At 35.9% G+C, this 26,388-nt stretch overlaps 1 protein-coding gene and 1 pseudogene across 4 annotated transcripts in view; both read right to left on the reverse strand.

Annotated features, from left to right (window-relative positions):
* On the reverse strand, positions 1–23,190 carry LOC114415948 (annotated as a pseudogene).
* The window catches only part of LOC114416643 (uncharacterized ATP-dependent helicase YprA), a 19,574-nt gene continuing 15,421 nt past the window's right edge, over positions 22,236–26,388 (reverse strand). Inside the window, exons 28-29 of one of the 4 annotated variants that reach the window (XR_003667518.1) lie at positions 26,083–26,235; positions 25,376–25,606 (exon numbers count right to left, since the gene is read on the reverse strand). The gene's annotated coding sequence lies outside the window, so the exon portion shown is untranslated. Of the gene's footprint in view, positions 22,792–25,373; positions 26,236–26,388 lie in introns of those variants that run through there. The other 3 variants (XR_003667519.1, XR_003667517.1, XR_003667516.1) reach the window with 3 other exon arrangements.

The following is a 26,388-nucleotide window of genomic DNA, read 5'->3' on the forward strand; positions in this document are numbered from 1 at the left end:
CTAGGAAGAAGGCCAAATTGCAATCTCTGAATATCCATCTTCAGTAGCACATGCTCGGAACATGCCCAATGTGTTACAAGGCATAGCAACTTCTCCTGCAGCAGACACATCAACCAAACCAACAATGCCTTTTGATGTGCGTTCATGCACAACACAGTTAGCAGCTTCCTTGAGAAAAACACCTTTGAATTCCATCAAGACAGCAACATCTCTTGCAACAGTTGCACACAGTATTGCTTCACCTTTGCCTGTTGCTAACATGGCACAAAGCTCATTGGCGTATGTGCCGATAACTATGACAGGTGAGTTGTTGTTTTTTTGTCAAGCGTACCAAGTAATATAAAACGATAAGATCGAGTATCGTATTCTACAAAGATTGTGTTTGTACTCAGTAATATATATATATATATATAAAATGATGATTAAGCAATTATTGACTCAAATCAAATTTTGTTCATTCATTAACAACAAGTATAATTAAAAAAAAATAACTACAATGCAAGGAATATGAAGGTTGAGAAAATAAACACTCAAAGTTGTGAGATGGTGTTGTGGTGATCTAAAGAACGTGTTGGGGGCTCTACTTGTCAGAACTTCTCTTAATGTAATCTCTTAATGGATTTTTCTCTTCTTAACATTAATATGGTTATATATATAATGATGATTAAGCAATTATTGACTCAAATCGAATTTTGTTCATTCATTAACAACAAGTATAATAAAAAAAAAAATTAACTACAAAGCAAGGAATATGAAGGTTGAGAAAATAAACACTCAAAGTTGTGAGATGGTGTTGTGGTGATCTAAAGAACTTGTTGGGGGCTCTACTTGTCAGAACTTCTCTTAATGTAATCTCTTAATGGATTTTTCTCTTCTTAACATTAATATGGTTATTACCTGCATCTACTAGTCTATTCTAACTAAGATCCCTCGAATGAAAAAACCTAAATCACTTAATATCGCTCTCAATCCCTTAGCAATTGATTACTAAATGATTTCCATTAAGAGCAGAGATGCATGAACCTAGATATTACTCACTTTAGATACCCTTCCCAATATTTATATCCTAAGGCAGTACATAAAGATGGATGATCATACGTATGTAAATAAGCACAGGGATGAATAATAATAAAAACATTATATTAACAAATATGTTAGAATCATTACATCGCAGTATGCAGAGCTCCCAATAACGGGTGATTCTAGGCTCTCATTGTCATGAGAGACTTACAAAAAATAAAGGTGGGATGAAAGGGAAGAAAATGAAAGAAAAATGGATTGAAACGGATTGGCTAGAGCTCTGGAAAGGATTTCCCTTGCACTTGCTTCTTGTTTTCCTCTATTTCCTTGTTTCTTTGCTCCCTTTGGTTCCTTCGTGCATAAGGAAACAAAATATGTTTTCTTTCCTTTTATATGTTGCACCAACTAATTGGCCAATCAAAACTCTCTTGTGCGATTAGCGCAACTCTCGCACTAAGAGCGCATGTCCAATTGGATTAATCGCTAAGCCCAGGATGCACACTTAATGCACTTGTTCATGACAACTGTCTTCCAATGTGGTTCCTTGCGCTAAGCAGCTAGCTTGGGCTAAGCGGTTCTTACTCGTTGAGTGAGGAGGTTACACTGAGCGCGACACTTTTGTTCATTCATCCTCTTCTATGTCTCTGCTACATTGAACTATACACAAAATACAACAAAAATTACTCTAAAATCATTAACTTTAGTATCTTCTGAATAAAAACTCATAAGAAGCTAAGTCTTACTGTTTTAACACAAAATGAGCAATAAAACATAAGAAAATGAGATAATTGCTATGTGATTTCAATATACAAATAACGTATGCATAACACTTATCAAACTCCTCCAAATTTAAAGCTTTGCTTGTCTCAAGCAAAAGTAAACTAAAACTATACTAAGTTAGATCAATGGCAATGTTTAAGTTGTAACCAATCACAATAACTGAGATAATTGCATATCCTTCAACAAGTTCAATTTCTAATTCTTAAGTTCACATAAGTCATGGTTTTATGATGGAATTGAGCAAAAAATGCACTCAGAGTTAGCAGGCATGACAAGTATTCAAGAAGATTAACCATGCTTCACTCCTCACAAGGCTAGTGTTTCACTTAGCACACAAGTGTCTCTGCTTTGTGTCTATCATTTAAACTGACTAAAATTATAAATCTCAAATTCACACATCATCTAATCAATGTAATTACACACACACAATATGGATCACTAAGGACTTTATCAGGCTTGTAACTTGGCTAGACTAACAAGGAATCATGGTTTTTCTCATAACTCAAACATTTAGGTTCTAGGAGAGCATTTTCCATTCCCTGTCCACTTGAAGAATCAATTTCTGCTTGTGACCACCAAACCTTTGTATCAAGTCATTATTCACAACACACAGAGATTTTGTTGATATATATTTACCTTCAGATCTTGTTCCTTTTTTCTGTTTTTTTGTTTTGTTTTTCTTCTCTTTTTTTAATGGATACTACAAGGGAACATAGTTCTGATTCTCTATGTGTGTTTGATAAATCACTTCCCTAAATCAAAATTCATCTAAGACACCCCCAAATTTGGAACAAATTTGTCTTGATCCATAACAATCCTCTTCTACAACCTAGAAAAGGTGTATGTGTATAACAGAAGCACATAAATTTGGCTTAGGGTTCAATGACAAAATTATTCACATTTAGGCTCAAAAGGGTGCAAAGGATTCAATTATCCATTTACCACAAGGTTAGCTATTTGGCCAAGTGACTGAAATTTAAAAACAACAAGGCCTTGATCATATCCATATCATGTATGCACTCAAGCAATTCAAGAATCATGCAAAATCAAGAAAATAAAATCAGTCGTTTCTCTCACAATTAAGGTGCACACAACTCACACGGTACTGTGAAGCATTAAGTTTCTCATTCGCAATTTCCTGCCATGCAAACTAACTAACTCACTCACGCACATTCAATTCACAAAATCATCACTCAACAACAACGTGTGATAACTCACAAATTGGAAACTTCACAAAATTACTAATCAGGCGCAATTTATCTTAGTCATGCAGTCGGTTCAACTACGCATACTTCCAAAAAAGAATTGCCAAATAAATAAATCAAAATATATCAAATAATTATCTATCATGCAAAACATTTTACTTAAGCAGTAAACCAAAGTACTACAGTACAAGTAATATCACCAAAAAAGAAGACAATAAATACAAAACAATAAATTAATAAAATCCAGAATTAGATGGCCTAATCATGTGTAGATGATGGATCCCAGGCTAGAGTCTGAGCCATCGAGATATCAACAATTTAGTCCTCATCAAGTCTGAGATCCACAGCATCAGCAGCAGGGTCCTTAGCAGGAATAAGCTCATTAGGAACAACAATGGCGGCATTAGGCTCTTCCTCGACAGCAGCAGTAGTATCAGAAGACTCCTCAACGGTGGCAATAATGGTCTCTTTAGTAGCAGCATTAGTAGGCTCACCCCCATCAGTTGAAGAGGGCCGATCTTCGGGCTAGGCCACCGCTAGAGGAATTCCTCTGGCATCATGCTGGGCAGGTGGAGTGTTGTCCCAATCTACTACATGTGAATGTATGTATACATGATTTTGATGATGTCAAAGAAGAATCTTACAAGGCTGCTTCAAATGATAAGCATTTGCTTCAAGAATAATTCAAGATTGCTTCAACAAACAAAACCTTGTTTCAAGATTCACTAAAGACCAAGCCTTGCCTTAAAACAAAGTGCTTTCAAGACATGCAAGGCTCTGGTAATCGATTACCAGGAAGTGTAATTGATTACCAAAAGACAGGGTTGAGAAATAGCTGTTGAAAAAGGTTTTGAATTTGAATTTTCAACATGTAATCGATTACCATATGTCTGTAATCCATTACCAGCAATGAAACTCTTGAAATTCAAATTCAAAAGTCATGACCCTTCAAATTATAACTGTGTAATCGATTACACCAACATTGTAATCGATTACCAGTGGAGAATTTTCAGAAAATCTGCCAACAGTCACATCTTTTCATTGGATTTGTGAATGGCCATCAAAGGCCTATAAATAGGTGACTTGGGCACGAATTTTAAGAGAAATTTTTGCTGGTCCAAAATGTCTTATCCTCTCAAAAAGAAAATGAGAGAGATTCCAAGAGAACTTCATTGTCAAATGCTCTCTCAAGAACTCTTGGGCTAACACTTGAAAATCCATTAAGAGTTCATCCATGGATCTTCATTGTAACATTCTTCTCTTAAAGAGAGAATTATTCTTTCTTTCTTCTCATTCAATAAGATTGATTAAGGGACCGAGGGTCTCTTGAGTTGTAAGGATTCCTGAACGCAAGAGATGGGTTGTCCTTGTGTGGTTCAGACTTTGTAAAGGATTTTACAAAGATAGTGGAAATCTCAAGTGGGTTGCTTGAGTACTAGACGTAGGCACGAAATTTGTCGAACCAGTATAAACTGTGTTTGCATTCTCTCTTCCCTTATCTCATTTATGTTATTGCAATCAATTTTGCCTTGCATGTTTAAAGAAAATTATTAAATTGATTGTTGTTGCTTCTTCTGCATTCTAAGCCTATCCCTCTTAAGTTATTGAGGCCACAAGGTCCGTGGATAGGTGATGTGGGTGCTTCAGATGGTCCGTGGCTGCGATGGCCAACAACAGCGGTGGTGGAGGATGATCCCTTTCTCTTCTTCAAAGATTCTTCCATTTGATGAAGTTTTAGTGAATTTCAATTGGTGGAATCGAAAGAGGAGTGAAAATAAGGAAGATTGGGCTCTACGGGACGTGTTTTGGTGAAGAATTGAGGAAGATATGAGGATTTGAAGATTAGGGATGAAGGAAGCACGAGGGAGAGAGTGAGGTTGTGCAGCGTGATTGGTTTCGTAGGTATTTATAGAGGAGGACGAGATGTAATCTATTACAAAGTGTGGTAATCGATTACAGGAGTAGTAAGCCTTCTAGTAATCGATTATAAGATGTTGTAATCGATTACAGGCTGTCTGTTCTTGTGTAATCGATTACACTGAATGGTAATCGATTACCAGAGCATAAACTAGGCTAGTTCCTCAAAAAAATTACCTATGTCTATGCTAAATACATCTAATACTATCAATCATCACTACTAATGTATTTAATTCATTCAAACAAGTATTAATCAAACAATTAACACACACCAATCAAATACTTACAATCAAGTATAAATCCGTTTGCATTTCTCTCTTCCCTTAAACTTCTTTTATTTATTGCATTTATCTTTTGCTTTAAAGAAGTTTATTCTGAATTGTCTTTTGAGTAATTCATGTTAAGGGTGCATTGTTAATCTAAAAAGAGAGAGCGGGATTTTAATTGGGGAATAGTCTTTGTATCTTAATTCAACCCCCCCCCCCCCCCCCGCTTTTTAAGATAACTGAGGCCACTTGTCCAACAAGTGGTATCAGAGAAGGTTCTTGTATAAAGTTTAAAAACTTCAAGAATAGATATGGTCTCATCCAAATTTCCATTTTCTGAGGACAATTCTATGAATAGGCTCTTATGTTCAATGGTGAGGGTTATCATTATTGGAAAATCCGAATGCAGATCTTTATAGAAACCATAGATCTAAAGATATGGGAAGCCATTGAATTTGATTCATTTATTCCTACAATGGTAGACAGAAATGCAACTACATAAAAAAACTAGAGAAGAAAGAAGAAGGTTCCTCTTTAGCCCCAAAATGCTGAGTGCGATCAACTTGGGCACATGAGATTCAATTGTCCTGTATTTAAAAAAAGAATGGAAAAATCCGACAAGATGAATTTCAAAGAGAAGAAAGAAAAGAAAGGATACATCACTTGGGAAGATAATGTCATAAATTATTCAAGTGATTCAGAGAAGAAAATCATAAGTCTGGGTATCATGATGAAAGACTATGTAAAACGAAGAAGAGGAAAGTCGATACATTGATAGCAATTTCTCCAAACACATGGCATGCATCAAAGTTTATTCATATTTCTCCCCAAAATAAAGTGGATATGTGATTTATGAAGACAACAAACAAATGCCATATTTCTCCCCAAGAAAAGTGAATCTCAAGAAAAGTAAATATGTGATCTATGGAGACAACAAACAAAGGCCATTTGATCAACAACCCCAACAAGTAGTATTAAATGATACCAACAGGTCACTTGTCTTTGATTGATTACTTTTGATGATTGATTGATTGTGTTTTTTTTTTTTATTGATGTGTTTGTTTTTGCTTGTTTGATATTCAATGTTTGTTAGTTTGATTGATTGATTATATTTTATAATTGATTAATTATGGTCATTGATTGTTTTTGATTGAGTTTTGGTTGCCCTTGATAATTGTTTTTGATTGTGTTTTGTTGATTGCTTTTGATTGTATATTTGATTGATTGTGTTTAATTGTGTTTTTTATTGATGTGTTACTATACTTGTTTTTGCTTGATTATTATTTATGATTGTTTTAATGCCTTTTGGTATCACTTGATTCTTATACATTATAACAAGTGGTAACATTTTTCTCCTCTCTATTCATGATTTATTTTTGATGTTGACAAAGGGGGAGAGAAAGATAAAAGATAAAATAGTAAGAAAAATTATCTATTCTTTATGAGACAACTTTTTATATATGAAAAATATGAAATCTTCAATTGTCTCATATAAGCAAACATTGCAAAACCAAGGGGGAGTAAACTATATGCAAATAGATATTTTTTCTTTGTTGTTGCTCCTAACCTACAGGTGGTTGTCATCATCAAAAAGGGGGAGAATGTAAATCATGAAGATTTTGATGATATCAAGAAGAATTTGTTTGAGAAAGGGGGAGAATGTAAATCATGCAAGCTTTGATGGTGTAAAGAAGAAATCACATGTTTGTCATCATCAAAAAGGGGAAGAATGTGAATGTATGTATACATGATTTTGATGATGTCAAAGAAGAATCTAACAAGGCTGCTTCAAATGATAAGCATTTGCTTCAAGAATAATTCAAGATTGCTTCAACAAACAAAGCCTTGTTTCAAGATTCACTAAAGACCAAGTCTTGCCTTAAAACAAAGTGCTTTCAAGACATGCAAGGCTCTGGTAATCGATTACCAGGAAGTGTAATTGATTACCAAAAGACAGGGTTGAGAAATAGCTGTTGAAAAAGGTTTTGAATTTGAATTTTCAACATGTAATCGATTACCATATGTCTGTAATCGATTACCAGCAACGAAACTCTTGAAATTCAAATTCAAAAGTCATGACCCTTCAAATTATAACTGTGTAATCGATTACACCAACATTGTAATCGATTACCAGTGGAGAATTTTCAAAAAATCTGTCAACAGTCACATCTTTTCATTGGATTTGTGAATGGCCATCAAAGGCCTATAAATAGGTGACTTGGGCACGAATTTTAAGAGAAATTTTTGCTGGTCCAAAATGTCTTATCCTCTCAAAAAGAAAATGAGAGAGATTCCAAGAGAACTTCATTGTCAAATGCTCTCTCAAGAACTCTTGGGCTAACACTTGCAAATCCAGTAAGAGTTCATCCATGGATCTTCATTGTAACATTCTTCTCTTAAAGAGAGAATTATTCTTTCTTTCTTTTCATTCAATAAGATTGATTAAGGGACCGAGGATCTCTTGAGTTGTAAGGATTCCTGAACACAAGGGATGGGTTGTCCCTGTGTGGTTTAGACTTTGTAAAGGATTTTACAAAGATAGTGGAAATCTCAAGTGGATTGCTTGAGTACTGGACGTAGGCACGGAATTTTCCGAACCAGTATAAAACTGTGTTTGCATTCTCTCTTCCCTTATCTCATTTATGTTATTGCAATCAATTTTGCCTTGCATGTTTAAAGAACATTATTAAATTGATTGTTTTTGCTTCTTCTGCATTCTAAGCCTATCCCTCTTAAGTTATTGAGGCCACAAGGTCCAACACTACAATGTCTACATGATTAGGAACTAGCCGTGATGAATGCTCTGCAACATGGGCTGTGAAAGCTCCTGAGATGGTGGCAACAGTGGAGGAGGAGTGGATGCAAAAATAGGAGCTAGTTAAGGTGTAGGAGGGACCAACAATAGTTCTTCAATATGTATGCCAAGTTAGTAACGGGGCTTAAGGACTTGAAGGTCAAGGTATTAGAATGGACCCCCTTGGCATCACAGAGAGACGCGATGAGAGCTGGGAAGTCGAACTTGGAAGAGCTGGATTGGGCTATTTGGGTGATCTGAGAGGAGAGCATGCTGCCCGAGTCCATGTCCATCTTCGTAATAATACCATAAATGAGGCGGGCTTGGTCCATGTTGAGTTCAAAGGTGTGGAAGGTAAAGGCAAGGTTAGAGTAGGAGAAGACACTCCATATCTGAGCCAGGGTGGTCATATCTTTCCTCAGAATCTTCCAAGGAGTTCCCTCAGTGTTCAAAATGAAGCGACCTCCAGGTAGGCAGAGCTTGACCTCAATGGCCTGGTGGTCGGGGTAGGTATGGAGAAACTAGGAGAAGGCAGGGTACCTCTAGCCCTCTCGTACGACCACATGTGTTTTTAGAAAGGTGTTCAATGTCTGAGCATTGAACTTGATGACCTTCCTTCGGACCTTTCACTGTTTAGGTGAGTCGTCCTCAGAATCATAAATGTTGGAGTAAAACTCCTTCACCAAGGCCACATCTATCTTCTTCTCTAGAAGCCTAGTGAGCTTCTTGTTCCAATGCCTTCGCTCGAGCTCCTTCAAGAACTCATCAAAATCAGAGTAGGACAATTGTACGTTCCTCTCCAGAAGGATGTTCCGGACATGAACGTTCTCCTAATATTTGTGCTAGGGCACTTCTGATGTGAACTTGGTGGAGTCTAATTCTGGCTCAAGTTTCTATGGCATAGCCTATGATGTGGAAGCTTTGCATTTTTTAGAAGCCATATGCAAACAAAGAAAAAGAAGACAAAAAACATAAGTTAAAAGTTAAAATAGTTAAAGTCAAAAGTAAAAAGTACAAATAAAGGTAATACGTAGTGGATTGGGCCTTAGTGACAACCTTAGCAAAACACTCAGAAAAAAGAGGTTAGGCTTAGCGCAAGGGTGAGTGCTCAGCCCAATTATTGAAGACAGGCAACAGAGAGATATTTGGGCTTAGCGCATATGGCTCGTGTAACATCCCAATTTTTCGTAAATAAATTTAAAAAAGCTTTTTAGTAAAAAAATAAATAAATAAATAAATATAGAGCAAATAATAGGCTGAGTACCCTAGGTATAAATAGTTATGTTAAGTCAGCTGCCTCCTTTTGGCCTCATTTTCGTTTTTCCCCTTCTCCTCTCAAAACCCTTTCTTTTTCCGCAGCTCACCAAACCAGTCTCAGAAAAACGACGATCTCGAACCCGTTCACCGTTGGATCGTCGTGAAATTTGAGTATCATGTTCGCAACAGAATTCCGAGCATTCTCACCGTTGGGAATTTTGATATCATGTCTGAACTGAGAGAAACACCCTTCGCATTGTAGCCTTTTTCTTTCCCGCAGAAACCCAGAGCTGTCTTGGTAAAACTACGATCCCGGTTTCGTTAACCGTTGGATTATTGTGAAATTTGGATATGTTGTTCGAAATTCAATTCCGCACGCTTACACCGTTGGGATTTGCGAGATAATATTCGTGGAGGGAGAAAAAGGAATCGCATGAAGACAGTATAAGTGGAGGTTTCAATCTCTTCTCCGTCTCTCTGACGTTTGGGAATTCTATCGGAGCAGTCGGAGGAATAACTGAAAGAATTTCAGGGAACCGCTAAAGATGTTGCTATCCCTGGCTGAAGACACGTGAGTCCGCTCAGAGGTAAGGGATGAGTTATTCACAGTTGGGGATTAATGAGAACATGTGTAGGGATCCTTAGAGGATTAAATTGGGGTTTTATTTTGAGATGTTTATTAAATTGCAATTTTTCCTTTATGATTATAAATAAAATATTGATGTCCTAATGAAAATTGCTTGATAAATTGTGTTCTTGATATTTGTATATTTCGACCTATGATTTTGATATAATTGTGTAATATTAGTTAAGGGGTTTTAGTCCTAATGTTGTGATAGTGTTTTATATAAATTGTTATATTGAGGATATGAAATGATGATTCAAATTGTGAGTATGTGATGAATTGTAGAAGAATATGTTGCTTTGAGATTATAATATTGTTATTGAGATTGAGTATAAATGTAAAGTTGAACATGTGTTAATTTGTGAGATACGTGTAAACATGTGATGGTGGATTGTCACACTATGAGAAGTGAAATTGTGAATGAGTTCTAGTTGTGGATAAGTGTGTAGTTAACACTTGATGTGAAATTACTTGTGTTGTAAGCTATGAATTGTACAATAACCCGACCAGTGTTATCTTGAGAAAAGCGTTGATGCGCAGTGTTAAAGAGAAAATGTAGGTTTCCTATTTAGGAGCCAGTGTTAAATCATAGTGCGATTGTGTTGAACGTGTTTAAAACACGAGTGTAAGGTCGTGGGTATTGTATAATTCATGAGCAGTGTCTGCATGCAAAAAAAAAAATTATTTTAGGGGTTGGACCTGAATCAGGAGGGAGAGGCCCTGACGGACTCTTCGGAGTGTAGGCCTTGGGGGTCACCGGGTTTGAGTGCTCCTTTAAGCCTATGCTGATCTCATATGGTTGGAGCATTCTCGCAAAACATCGTGACCCTGACTGGTCTCCCTATGATCTTACTTAGTGAGAGTGACCTGACAAACCCATTGTGTGGTGTGTCTTGTTATGTACTCCTAAGCGCCCCAGGGTGGTTTTTCACTGACATGGTACCACATTGCATATAGGATTGAGTCTTAGCATAACTATTGCATATGCTTGCTAATTGATGTGTTATTATATCTTGATCGAAGTGTGGGATTCTTGTGTAATGTAATTGATAATTGAAAAGTGAATTTTGAATGATGAAGTGGTGAAGTTACGTGAGCTATGTTTAAGCAAGTGGTATCTCATTTATATAATATGTATATTTAATTGTCTTGTTTCTCTATTAGCTAGGAATGTGATAACTCACTCCCTGTGTGTTGTTGTGTTTGGATCCTGTGATGATCTTGAACTTGTGTTCGGGGGAGCAAATGAATAGGTGGATGACTAAGAAGAACCTCATGCTAGAGGACACGGGAACACCACGCTCTGATAGGATGTGACATTAGGATATAGGTTCTATATTAATTGTATGAGACTTATATGATTTTCTTTGAGTCGAGATGACTTTATTATTTATTTGGACAAATTTGAATATGATGTAGAAGAAAGTGAATGTGAGCCTTTTATCCATTTGAAAAGCTTGTATTTAAAAATGTTTTAAAAATACTTTTAATTAATATTTGAATTTTTATTCCTTTATTAATATATATGTGAGGGGTAGAGGGTGTCACATTTAGTGGTATCAGAGCAGGTCGAACCTTTCGGCCAGTGTGTTATGTGCTTATCATATTCTGGTGTGCACTCTGTGTGGTTACTTATGAGTACTTTTGTTGAGCATGCTTGAATTTTTATTTGTATTTTCTCCTACATGATTAAATAAGACTTAATAATAATGCTTGTATGTGCCTTGCATCCTTAATGTTTGCTATACCATAAATTCACTGTTGAGTCATGAGTTATGAGACTGGCCATCTCTATAATTTGCGAAGTGCGGTTGGACATTATGGCAAGCCATTGGGTGATGCAAGTAGTCTTGATATTGATTGATAATGTGCTAACGAACCTCTATCATCCTGTGTGTATGTTGTTAGTTAGCTTATTTCTCCTTTGATGCGTGGATTAGTGTTGCAAGAACCTTTTGGACCATATATATATCTTGGATGAGTGTGTCTTTCTTGATGTGTAAACGCATGACTACTTAACTCCCTTATTTTGTGTGTAGTCGTGAATGTAGTTATTGAAGCTTGTGATTCCTCAATACATCCTTATTAATTGTTTAATTCTTACTTCTTAAATGTACGTTATATACTTGTTATAGGAACCTTATAATTCTAAGTATATATAGTTGTAGTATGGTGTTCTTCCTTAATTGCATAGGTAGTATGGTTGTTTGTGATTTCTTGTTTTTAGTGATGCTAATACTCTATAGTTGGATGACTCATATCAAGTTATATTTCATAAGGAATACTCTTTTGATCGTACCTTCTAATTCTAGTGCAACCTATTTTATTTTTTTTTGTGTTGCGTGCTTAAGTCAAATAAATTGATTTCACTTGAAAGCCTAAGTATAATTAATTCTTTGTGTTATGAGACTACATCAAACAATTGGATTACTGATGTTTCTATCACAATCAAGTGATTGTTAATGTCTTCATATGAGTGTACATTGTGGTCATGTTTTTGTTGCTAGAATTCATTGAAATATTGTTTTTGATTCCGAATAAGTGATCATTTTTTTTATTCAAAATTATTATCTCCTAATCAATCGAGTGTTCATCTTGTTATTAGTTGCTCATCTTCCAATCATGTCTAGTTAAACTATTTGATAATCTTTCTTGTTGTTACTTCTATTACGAATAAATAGAGACTTCGTCCTTGACAATCATGTTAAGATGTTTGAGAGGAAACACTTGAGTATGCATTATCCTTGTTACCCATAGACGAAAGTCAAACTTAGTAAGTCATGTATTTGTGTTCCTTGAGGATATGCTTAGTTACCACCTAAGTGCAAGATTGAGAATCTTATAAGTGTAGTACCCATAGAAACTTGTAATCGTAGTTCGTGAGAAATATCTAGTATAGAGTTGTTTGAGAACATAGGGTAGTTGGAAAAGTTATGAAGTATAGCTAAGAGGTTTAATGTGGAACCTTAAGAAGAGTGTAAGGTAGTTAGTAAGACATTAATTGTTAAGCATAGAAGGATTCAAGAGTGAGTGTTCTTGCGTAAGGTAGGTGACCTAAAAGATTATTGATGATAGTTGTATGATTAGCGAGATAAATCTTAATTCTTTTTACCTTAATTTGGAAAAGTTTGTGGATGCTTCAAGGAATACCTTAGTACCTATTGTGGCCTCTATGTGTACCTGGTCATGACCACTATGTGTTCGTGGAATGTGTGACAGGATCTCCTACCCTGAGTGTTGTGGTTTCAATGAATAGTGTTTAGTATGTTTCCAGTTAAGTTGAATTATGGGGTATACCTTAAGGTTGTTATAGACCCTTGGGAATCATGTTCGTACTAAGAATTTCGTATGCATTTTAGTTAGATGATGTTGACCCTTAGAGTATGTTATTTTTTAGGTGAGAGATAGCTTTAAATCCTTCTTGGGTAGAAGTTGTTTTAAGATTGAATGAAACCTAAGATTAAGATAAAATTTCCTTAACCAGTAGTCGAACCAAAAGTTATTTTAGCATTCCTTGAATTAACCTTAATTCTAGTTGGAGATGACTCAAGTAAGTTTAAGTTTTCGGATGAGATCCTTGTAAGGAGTAAGTCATAAGTCCATAGAAAAGTCGGTCACTGTAAACCGTTGAGTGATATCTTGGCCGCGTAGATCCTTATTGGAGTAGTAAAATAATTGAAATAATTTTAAGTTTAGAGGAGTGCTTGTAGAAGGACAAATAGTGATAAATGTTTCTTGACAACTTAAGACTTATGAAAAGATTTATCCTATATGTGATTTAGAATAGGTAACCATGGTGTTCACCATAATATTTTGGGAGACATTACCGTTAGTTTGATACATTGTGAGGATCTTTGGAGTTGAATCCGGAATAAAAGAGATGGATAAAATTCTCAAGAATCTTGTTGTGAGTTTATTTTTAAACGTTAGAACTAGATTAGTAGTTAGAGCTTGAATAGGAAACCGATGATATGACTAGTGTCCTAGTTATAGAGTTAGATACTGTAAACAACAATCAAAACCTCAAGTTCAAGTGCAAAGTTATAGGGTGACATGAGTATATATGTGTGAAGATTACCTCAAGGTGAACAAACTTACAGAAGTAGGGAGTAATCTGTATTACTTATCTAATTAGCACCCAGTTAGTATCAAGTAGACAACCTTAGAGTTGAATCGTTACAATTCTTGAACCTAAGTGAGAGTTATGAGTCAAGTATACGAAAGTGAGAAGGATCATGTTGAAGGAAGAGGCTTAGACTCAAGGGTAGGCAAATCATGTATTCTCGATAGTCAATGTGAACTAGGATTGGTAGAGTGTGAGAGTCTCGAAACTCATTATTTTTCTTGAACCGTCCGATGTTCGAAAAAGAGTCGACCATGTGATCAGTCACGTCTCCTTGTGTTTGTTTGTTCTTTTCAATTTGTCATTAGTGTCTCCTATGATATTATTCTACTCCAAATAGTATGTCATTCACATTCTATTATAGTTGAGATGTCACTCTCGTGAGAAGACTTATTTATGTAATACTATCATTGAGTAAACGAGGATCATCGGATTTAATAGTTAAGTGCAGAGGAGTCTTGTGATCGGAGTAACAGAAAAAGAGTTTCAACTAGACACACAACTTGATATTGAGAATCATATGCGTGATATCTTTTTCTCGATCTTTCGGCAAGTTTCGGGGACGAAACTTCTTTTAAGAGGGGTGGAATTGTAACATCCCAATTTTTCGTAAATAAATTTAAAAAAGCTTTTTAGTAAAAAAATAAATAAATAAATAAATATAGAGCAAATAATAGGCTGAGTACCCTAGGTATAAATAGTTATGTTAAGTCAGCTGCCTCCTTTTGGCCTCATTTTCGTTTTTCCCCTTCTCCTCTCAAAACCCTTTCTTTTTCCGCAGCTCACCAAACCAGTCTCAGAAAAACGACGATCTCGAACCCGTTCACCGTTGGATCGTCGTGAAATTTGAGTATCATGTTCCCAACAGAATTCCGAGCATTCTCACCGTTGGGAATTTTGATATCATGTCTGAACTGAGAGAAACACCCTTCGCATTGTAGCCTTTTTCTTTCCCGCAGAAACCCAGAGCTGTCTTGGTAAAACTACGATCCCGGTTTCGTTAACCGTTGGATTATTGTGAAATTTGGATATATTGTTCGAAATTCAATTCCGCACGCTTACACCGTTGGGATTTGCGAGATAATATTCGTGGAGGGAGAAAAAGGAATCGCATGAAGACAGTATAAGTGGAGGTTTCAATCTCTTCTCCGTCTCTCTGACGTTTGGGAATTCTATCGGAGCAGTCGGAGGAATAACTGAAAGAATTTCAGGGAACCGCTAAAGATGTTGCTATCCCTGGCTGAAGACACGTGAGTCCGCTCAGAGGTAAGGGATGAGTTATTCACAGTTGGGGATTAGTGAGAACATGTGTAGGGATCCTTAGAGGATTAAATTGGGATTTTATTTTGAGATGTTTATTAAATTGCAATTTTTCCTTTATGATTATAAATAAAATATTGATGTCCTAATGAAAATTGCTTGATAAATTGTGTTCTTGATATTTGTATATTTCGACCTATGATTTTGATATAATTGTGTAATATTAGTTAAGGGGTTTTAGTCCTAATGTTGTGATAGTGTTTTATATAAATTGTTATATTGAGGATATGAAATGATGATTCAAATTGTAAGTATGTGATGAATTGTAGAAGAATATGTTGCTTTGAGATTATAATATTGTTATTGAGATTGAGTATAAATGTAAAGTTGAACATGTGTTAATTTGTGAGATACGTGTAAACATGTGATGGTGGATTGTCACACTATGAGAAGTGAAATTGTGAATGAGTTCTAGTTGTGGATAAGTGTGTAGTTAACACTTGATGTGAAATTACTTGTGTTGTAAGCTATGAATTGTACAATAACCTGACCAGTGTTATCTTGAGAAAAGCGTTGATGCGCAGTGTTAAAGAGAAAATGTAGGTTTCCTATTTAGGAGCCAGTGTTAAATCATAGTGCGATTGTGTTGAACGTGTTTAAAACACGAGTGTAAGGTCGTGGGTATTGTATAATTCATGAGCAGTGTCTGCATGCAAAAAAAAAATTATTTTAGGGGTTGGACCTGAATCAGGAGGGAGAGGCCCTGACGGACTCTTCGGAGTGTAGGCCTTGGGGGTCACCGGGTTTGAGTGCTCCTTTAAGCCTATGCTGATCTCATATGGTTGGAGCATTCTCGCAAAACATCGTGACCCTGACTGGTCTCCCTATGATCTTACTTAGTGAGAGTGACCTGACAAACCCATTGTGTGGTGTGTCTTGTTATGTACTCCTAAGCGCCCTAGGGTGGTTTTTCACTGACATGGTACCACATTGCATATAGGATTGAGTCTTAGCATAACTATTGCATATGCTTGCTAATTGATGTGTTATTATATCTTGATCGAAGTGTGGGATTCTTGTGTAATGTAATTGATAATTGAAAAGTGAATTTTGAATGATGAAGTGGTGAAGTTACGTGAGCTATGTTTAAGCAAGTGGTATCTCATTTATATAATATGTATATTTAATTGTCTTGTTTCTCTATTAGCTAGGAATGTGATAACTCACTCCCTGTGTGTTGTTGTGTTTGGATCCTGTGATGATCTTGAACTTGTGTTCGGGGGAGCAGATGAATAGGTGGATGACTAAGAAGAACCTCATGCTAGAGGACACGGGAACACCACGCTCTGATAGGATGTGACATTAGGATATAGGTTCTATATTAATTGTATGAGACTTATATGATTTTCTTTGAGTCGAGATGACTTTATTATTTATTTGGACAAATTTGAATATGATGTAGAAGAAAGTGAATGTGAGCCTTTTATCCATTTGAAAAGCTTGTATTTAAAAATGTTTTAAAAATACTTTTAATTAATATTTGAATTTTTATTCCTTTATTAATATATATGTGAGGGGTAGAGGGTGTCACAGCTCGCTAAGCCCCATACAAAAAAATAAAACTTTTAGGAGAGGTGTGGGCTTAGCGTAAGTAGCGCGCTTAGCCCAATTAACAAAATTTTAAAACAGAGAAGGAATTGGGCTTAGCGTGAGGTGTGCGCTTAGCTGAATTAGCAAAATATTTCACACAAAGAGATATTTGGGCTTAGCGCAAGAGTGGCACTTAGCCCAGGCAATTGCAAAAATTGTCCCAGTGTCTAGCCCGCTTAGTGTGAGGGAGCGTACTAAGCCTGCATTCAGAATTCAAAAAGTCTCTTGGGCTTAGCATGTAGCCAGCACTAAGCCAGTTATGGAAAACAAAGAGACGTTTAGGGCTTAGCGTGTAGCCAGCGCTAAGCTCGAGTAACGATAACATCAAAATAGAAGACTCGCTTAGTGTGTAGGACACACTTAGCGAGTACAGATTCAGGAAAATTACATTCATAAGGGTTGAAGAACATCGACCCAAAAATGCCAAAGTAATTAAACAAACCTATGAAGCGGGTTCATCCAAAATTTCCAAAAATTCATAAACTTACTAAGCGCTACATTTCGGCTTAACAAGTTCATGTTTTAGAAACCCAGGTTGCATGAAAACTCACTAAGAATGAAAGCCCGACTTAGCGACTTCATTGAATTTCAAAACCCAAAATTGCATGAACAATACAAACAAACGCAACAACACATATGTATATACCCAATGTACCCCAATTAATCACACAAGCAAAGTATAAACTCAATGAACAAAAAGAAATCAACACATATATACATGCAATCAACAAAATTATAAAAATTAAATAAAACGAAAAAGAGAAAATGGAGAAATGGAATGTACTTGGGAGCAAGGAAGATGAATGATGCACAAGGGAGGAGTGATTGTGCTTGAGTGAGTGTGTTTGAGAGCAAGAGTGAGTAAAGGCATGAATGAGTGATTTAAAGCGTAAGGAGAAAGAAAATAGAAGAGGGAAGAAGAAAAGGTTTAAACAATTATGAGTTGTGCACTTAGCGCGAGCTTCGCGCTTAGCGCACAACTCCTATAGCTTTAGACATATTAATTATTGTCATGCTTAGCGAGAGAGTCTTGTTTAGCGGCTTTAGGCGGTAACCGTTTATCGCGCTTAGTGAGAGCTTTTCTCGCTTACCACGCAGTGATGGTAACGGTTGGTATTCCCCCTTTCTGACTCAAAAAAATAATTTTTTTGTGAAGAAAACTCGCGCTAAGCACGAACATGTTCGCTAAGCCCAATTCGAACAATTGCAAACTCGAGAGAAATTGGGTTGGGCGCGGATTGACCCGACTCAGCATGATTTGCAGGTTATTTTGGCCCGCAAGATCCGTTAAGCGTGCATGATGCGCTTAACGAGTAATTGGTACTCGCTTAGCCCATGGTGGCTCGCTAAGCCAATTAATCTATTGAAGTTCCAGAGTTGAGGTTTGGCTTAGCGAGTTCCTCTCGCTTAGCGAGTGTATGTGTGTGCGCTAAGCCCAATTTGAATGAAATTCAGACAGAGAGATTTTTGGGCTTAGCACGAGGGATGCGCTTATTGGGTGTTGGCGTACAAAAAGTCATGCGTAGCCTACATGTCCTCACTAAGCCCCATTTAAAAAACATTTTAGACAAAGAAGTTTTTGAGCTTAACGAGACGTGCTCGCTTAGCAAGAACACAAAACAGGAAGCTCACGCTTAGCAAGTAATCTCACACTAAGTCCAAATAGCAAAAATTTTCTAACAAAGAGATATTTGGGCTTAGTGCAAGCTTTCGGCTTAGCACGTAGGCAAAAATGGGCTATGCGCGCTTAGCGCACAACAGCAGAATTAAAACATAGCCTAGATTCAACAACAACCAACATGCTAACAATTTGAATTTGAACTTAATCAATTATCAAAATGACTTGTATTAATCCAGCAAGTTCAAACAATCAAGGCATAAGGCATCAAGCACCAAATCACAAAGATATCAGATAAACTATGCAACTATCTAAACAATATAATTTAAACAGTATAATAAACATGTATATAGAAAAGAAGAAAAGGTTAGAATTCCTGGGTTTTGTCCCTGTAAGCACTTCTTTAACGTCACTAGCTTGACGTAAGGGACCCTCACGGGTCTTAATCAATTGTTCCTTGTTCAAAGCATATGTTTTCAATACTGGTGGTTGTTGTCGAGTCAAACAAGTTGAAAGAAACCTTTTGGTCCTTCACACTCGTCTCCAAGTTGTCGTTCCCCATTCCACTACACAATTTGCAGTGAGCATGAAGGACCGGCCTAGAATTATGGGAATATCGACATCCTCCTCGATGTCCATGATAACAAAGTTCACCAAGGAAGTGAATTGTTTGACTTTCACAAGGACATCCTCAACCACACCATAAGGTCGTGTAATTGAGTGATCTTCCAGTTGCAGTGTGATTTAGTTGTGACTACCTTCAAATTTCCCAATCTTTTGTACATGGAGAGAGGCATTAAGTTGATACTCACCCCTAAGTTGATGAGAGTTTTTCCTACTACAATCGTTCCTATGTAACATGGGATAGTCACACTCTCAGGATCTTTAAATTTTTGCGGTAGGATGCGCTGGATTACAGCGCTGCAATTTCCTTCTACGACTATGATTTCATTATCAATGTACTTTCCCTTTTTGATTAAGAGATCTTTCATGAACTTTGCATACATTGGCATCTACTATAGAGCTTCTTCGAAGGGGATGGTGATTGCCAATTTCCTAAAAATATCAAGAAAGCAAGCAAAATACTTGTCTTTGTCTTTCCTTGAAGGTATCAAAGGATAAGGAATATCCTTTGCAACTACAACTGGTGCTTCCTTCTTGCCTTCTCTAGCTAGTTGGTTCTTGGTCTTCGAATTCAAGACCTCACCACCATCCTCATTAATTCTATTTTTTCTATTTCATTTTCATGATTTTTTTCATTCTTCTTTTTCTGAGATTTTGTTTTCTTTTTCAGTCTCAGTTACTTTTCTCTCTTCCTCCTCCTCATCCTTTTTCTCTTCCTCTCCTACTTCTCCTACACTTTCATTCTTATCCAAACCATTTCTTACCTGGCTCCTGGTGAGGACCGCCTTGCATTCTTCTTTTTTATTTTTCTTCGTGTTGGTTGCAAATTGTCTGTTGGGTTTCTAAGCTAGCTGCTTAGCAAGTTGGCCCACTTGAACCTCCAGATTCTTTATAGCTGACTCAATACTCTTGTGATTTGAAATAAAAGCTTGCATAAACTGAGCCAGAGTGTCCTCCGGCTTGGTGGTTCTTTCATACAAATTTAGACCCTGATTAGGGGGGCAATTAGATGGACCCCCTTGGTCTATATTGAAGTTATTACCTGGGTGGAACCTCCAAGGCTAACCTTGGTTGAGAGAAATTTCCTCCTTGTTGATGATAACCTGAATTGCCTCTCAGACGGTAACTCACATTGTCTCCTTGATTATACCCTTGGTGGTTCTGGTTGGCCATATAATTGACCTCTTATGAGGCTTCCTCTTGAGTCATGCAAGTGCCTAACACATGAGCTCTTCTGCACACAACACATCCTTCTACCTATATTATAGAAACATTAGCATGATTACCTGAATGTAGTTGTTGGGGATGTTTGCTTAGGGTGTTAGTCAAGGTCTCTAGTTGCTTTGCTAGAAGCTTATTCAGAGCCAACAATGCGTCTTGGGAAGTGAGCTCAAGTAGACTTTTCTTTGTAGGAGTGTAAGTTCTATCCTGAAGAATTGCATCATCATTAGCTACCATGTTTTCAATAAGCTCCATAGTTTCATCAAGTGTTTTTAACTTTATCTTACCTCTAGCGGAAGCGTCTAGAAGTTGCTTCGAGTGAGGACGTAAGCCATCAATAAAGATATTCAGTTGTATTGGCTCATTGAATCCATGCATTGGAGTCCGACGGAGTAACCTGCGGAAGCGATCTAGAGCTTCGCTGAGTGATTCGTCTGGAAACTGATGAATTGAAGAGATCTCTGCCTTTCCTTGTGCTGTCTTTGATTCTAGAAAGTATTTCTTCAAGAATTTCTCCATAGCCTTTTTCCCAAGTTCTTAGGCTATTTCCCTTAAATGAGTGAATTCATCTCTTAGCTTCACCGGCGAAGGAAAAAGAGAATAGGTTGAAGCGAATAACACCTTTCGGAACACCAACAATCTTGATTGTATTACATATCTCTATGTAAGTCGCCAGATGGGCATAAGGATCTTCATTTGGCAATCCTTGGAATAGGTTGCCCTATATCAGCTATATGAGATAATGGGGATATGAGATGTTGGCCGCTTATACCTCTGGTCACACAATACTTATGAAGTATTGTGGTGTTGAGGAGCTACAATAGTCCAAGGTAACTCTGTGTGGCTCATCTCCTGCCATTGAATTATCTATAGAAATAGAAAAAGGAATGGATGTAGTTGGCTCGTCCAAATCAAGTGGAAATGGCGAGGATGCAATAGAGGATGAGATTTCTCTATCTCTTTGATTTGCCTGCTTTTCTAGTTATTTTCTCCTCCTTCTTAAGTTGTTGTTCTCCCTACAGGTTGTCTCAATTTCCAGGTCTAGTGGAACAAGGTTCACCTCAGAAGCCTTACCTCACATACAAGAAGGCAAAAAAAAACTCGAGAAGAGGTTATCAAGTTAAAGAATCTAATATGTATTAAAAGATTAAATACAAAGAATCAAAGAATAAAGAATAATTGCTTAAAATCATATATATTTAATTATCAAGTTCAAGGAACACAATCCACGACAACGACTCCAAAAACTTGTTGTCTCCTTAGCAAGCGTACCATGTTACACAATTAGTATAAAACGGTAAGACCAAGTATCGTATTTCACAGAGATTGTGTTTGTACTCAGAGTTGTGTGTGTGTGTGTGTGATGATTAAGAAATTAGTGACTCAAATCGAATCTTGTTCATTGATTAACTACAAGTATAAATAAAAAAAAATTAACTACAAAGCAAGGAACATGAAGGTTGAGAAAACAAACGCTCGAAGTTGTGAGATGATGTTGTGGTGATTTAAGGAACGTGTTGGGGACTCTGCTTGCCAGAACTTCTCTTGATGTAATCTTAATGGATTTTTCTCTTCTTAACATTAATATGGTTATTACCCGCATCTACTAGTCTATTCTAACCAAGATCCCTCAAGTGAAAGAACCTAAACCACTTAATATCGCTCTCAATCCCTTGGTGATTGATTACTAAATGATTTGCATTAAGAGCAAAGATGCATGAATAGGCTAAAGAAAACCAATTTATCCCTAGATATGACTCACTTTAGATATCCTTCCCAAGTTCTTAGCATATAAACATTTCCCAATATTTTATATCCTAAAACAATACATAAAGATGGATGATCAAAACATAAGTATGTAAATAAGCACAAGGATGAATAATAATAACATTATATTAACAAATAGTTTAGAATCATTACATCACAGAGAGTTTGGTTTACAAAGCTCCAAACAATGGGTGATTTTAGCCTCTCATTGTCATGAAAGACTTACAAAAAATAAAGGTAGGATGAAAGGCAAGAAAATGGATTGAAATGGATCGACCAGAGCTTCAGAAAAGGATTTCCCTTGCCTTGGCTTTTTGCTTTCCTCTATTTCCTTGTTCCTCTGCTTCCTTTGGTTCCTTTGTGCATAAGGAAACAAAATATGTTTCCTTTTCTTTTATATGTTGCACCAACTAATTGGCCAATCAAAACTCTCTTATGCGCTTAGCGCGACTCTCGCACTGAGCGCACATGTCCAGCTAGAGCAAGTGGTCATGCGCTAAGCGCAGGATGCGCGTTTGCTCGTGACAATTGTCTTCCAATGTGACTCCTTGCGCTAAACGGCTAGCTTGGACTGAGCAGTTTTGACTCGCTGAGCGAGGAGGTTGCGCTTAGCACGACAGTTCTGTTCATTCATCCTCTTTCATGTCTATGTTACAACTCAACTCTACATAAAATACAACAAAAATTACTCTAAATCAATAACTTAATATCTTTGGAATAAAAACTCTTAAGAGGCTAAGTCCTATTGTTTTAACACAAAATAAATAATAAAAGATAAGAAAATGAGATAATTGCTATGTGATTTTAATATACAAATAACTATGATAACACTTATTACGAGTCACCAGTTTGACCAACCATTTTGTTCACTAGTCCACGAGTGGATGTGGAAGGATGTGGAAGAGGCTAGGTTCCCATTAGTATCAATAGCCACACACCCTACAGTTCCTAGTTGACTATCACCGTTAGCAACATTTGGTGTTTCTGTTTTGGTACCATTTTAGAGGGGTTGAGTACTGTAATCGATATATGTTTTGTGAAGCACAAAAGATATCAATATCATAGGGTGGAAAATAATATGAATTGCAGGTGATTGATGTAACAAATAAAAACATAGGGTAAAGCTTAAATCAGTTTCTTAAGGGTTTTTCTATTTTTGCTTTTGCTTTACAATCAAAGTTTCAATTAGGAAATTCATATAATAGAGTTTTGCATTAAATTTAAAGGCCGTCATATATTAGTTTTTGTTAGCAAGGATATTTGAACCTACAACCTTTTCTCCCTTTCTTTTTTTCTTCGTTGGATCAATCTTATATCTCCAATAAAATTCAGATGACATTTTGATCATTGATTATCTTTTAAAAAGGACTTGATGTGATCACTTTTCCATGCTTAATTATTTATTGCTAGTTATCTAAACAAAAGGAAAAGACAAAAATATAGTATCGGGATTTAATCTTACTACAAGCTCTACTACATCCAATGGAGGCATCTTGGCTTGGCCTCAACTCCAATTTGCAGGCGGTGGCGGAGGGCTTCCTCTCGAGGCTGATGGCACTCCGCCGACAGTGAAAGGGGATCTCTCCGGCAACCGCCATTTAAATCTATAGCTCAACCCATCTGCCCTCCGCTCACTATCAACCTTCACTACTCACTCTACCAATACTAGTTACTCTTTGCCAGTTAATATAATAATAATATGCAGCTCTAATGCACGATAACTTGCATGAAACGGAAAGATTCCTCTATTAATATGATATGATATATTATATTATTAATACAGATCTGTTATGTTTATACTGTGAATTTAATCTTTATGAGTAACATTTTTATAATATATCATATAAATTAAGAATTTTACTAACATAAAAAATTAATATATTCTTCTTACGATGCTTTATATTAACACTTGTATTTTGTTAAACCAAGGATACATTAACATAAATAAATAATTAAATATTTCTATTTTTAATTTAAATGATTTAAAAATTAATTTGAGATTAGATGTTAATCAAAACCTGAATAAAAAAATATGTTAATCAAACGATTTACACGAGAGAATACGAAATTAATTAGTTAACACTTAAACAAATTAGTTATGCAATTAGATCTACCTGCATACACACGAGGCGTGGTGTTGGAGTGTTTCCACATCCAAATTACTCTTAATAATTTTGTTCTAATAAACTACGTGGTGTTTCCCTTCCTTATTTCAAATTCAATAACATATGTTCCGCATACACAGTTTTGATATTTGTTAATTACAACAGAGAAGTTGAACCAAACCAACTTAGTCATACTGGCCAGCTTCGTCGTTTGGGAAGAGGCCCTTGCGTCCGTTTAGGTTTAGTTTAAAATTTAGTAAAACGAATTTTAAATAGTTCAATGAGAAATTAGGATATGTACTATCAAAGTAAAATCTACAGACCTATTGATATCTAATTAAAAAAATATTAATTGAAAATTAATTTAAGAAATGCAACATAAAAATGCGCGGCTACGCGAGAAAAAATGCTACTGATTGAAAATAAAATATATATATCGAACAATATTACTTTTATGTTAATTTTATATTTCAGTTCATTAATTTGGATCGATTGTAATATAATTTATTTTTATTATATCATTAGTAATTTTGTCTCAAAAATCTCTACATTACATATTCTTTAACAATTTTTAGATAGTAAATAATTTTAAATATTTTTTCTTTATCCAATACGTTAATACATAAGGTAGGAAAAAAACGTCTTATTAAATCACCCGTAGACATAATAGCTTATCTTATAACATTCCCAAACTCGGTTCTCCTAAATTGCAAGTTAGAAGATTGTTCTTTTGAATGAGTAAATATAAATTATTCTTAAATTATTTAATATCATAAATTAAAAATAAAGGATTTTGACATTGAAAAAAAATTATACTTCTATTGTCATATGGCGTGTTGCTATGTTATGTGTGGCTTGAAAAAGAATTAGTATTATTAGTAAAAAGGATATAAACCATCTTGTAAAAAAAAAAGGATATAAACCATCTTGTAAAAAAAAGGATATAAACCATAAAATATTTAATGGTTTAGTTAATTTAAACCATTCATAAGATGGTTAAGGATGGGAATGTTTCTTTACCTATAATTGTTTAGCTTGTTTTTAGTATATATAGGTGCAAAGGATTATAACAAAGCAAGAGAAAACCAAAGGATTCATATCCTTTAGAAACCACACTTGTGAGAGATAGAGTTCAAAGAGAATTCCACTTTGTAATTCTTTTTTCATAAATAAGAGATTCTTATGTATTCTAGTTATTTAGTATATTTAAATTTCTACATCAAAGGCAATTTATCATAAAAACTGGTATTAGAGATATACACCTATGAAGTTTGACGTTAAGAAATTTATAGGGAAAAATAACTTCAACATGTGGTGAGTGAAGTTGCTCGCTCTTCTCATGCAACAAAAATGTGAGTTGGCATTGTCTAACATCTGCAATCAAGGTGATAGTGAAAAAGATGCATATTATAATATTGTTATCGCTTGGTGATAAAGTTTTAGAAGAAGCCTCTAGAGAAAATATTGTCAACAAGCTTTGGGCAAACCTTGAAAGTTGATGCATGACAAAGTCTCTCCATAACTATCTCTGTTTGTTGAAAAAATTATATACCATGCAAATGCATGAAGGTGAATCAATTCATAAACATATAGATAATTTCAATCGTATTGTTCTTAGTTTGAGAACTATTGATGTTGCGGTGGATGATGAGGACCAACTTGTTCTGAAAAGGCCAATTACCAATTTATATGGTGGTGGTACTAGCTTAGGTGAGGGTTTAATGGTAAGAGGAAGAATTGAGAAAAGGGAAGAAAACTTTCCAAAAAAGGTGTCTAAATCGCGCAACAAACATAAGAACAATAACAAATGCCATAATTGCAAGAGAGAAAGGCACTAATAGAGAAACTACCTGGAGCTCAAGAAGACAAAGCAAATTCTTCATTGTATGGTGGAGCAGTAGTGGCTTTAAAAGAATCTGATGTTGGAAATGTTCTCTTTGTTTAGTCTAATGTCAATGATGATGACTGGATTCTAGATTCAGCGCATACCTTCCACATGATGCCTAACAGAGATTGGTTTGTCAAGTTCCAAGAGATTGACGGTGGCAAAGTTTTGATGGAGAATGACAGTGCTTTAAGCATAGTTGCTAAAGGTACAATGCAAATTAAGAGGTTGATGGTATTGTAAGAACATTAACCGATGTGAGGTATGTTAC

Source organism: Glycine soja, chromosome 6, assembly GCF_004193775.1.
Source record: "Glycine soja cultivar W05 chromosome 6, ASM419377v2, whole genome shotgun sequence".
Classification (NCBI taxonomy): domain Eukaryota; kingdom Viridiplantae; phylum Streptophyta; class Magnoliopsida; order Fabales; family Fabaceae; genus Glycine; species Glycine soja.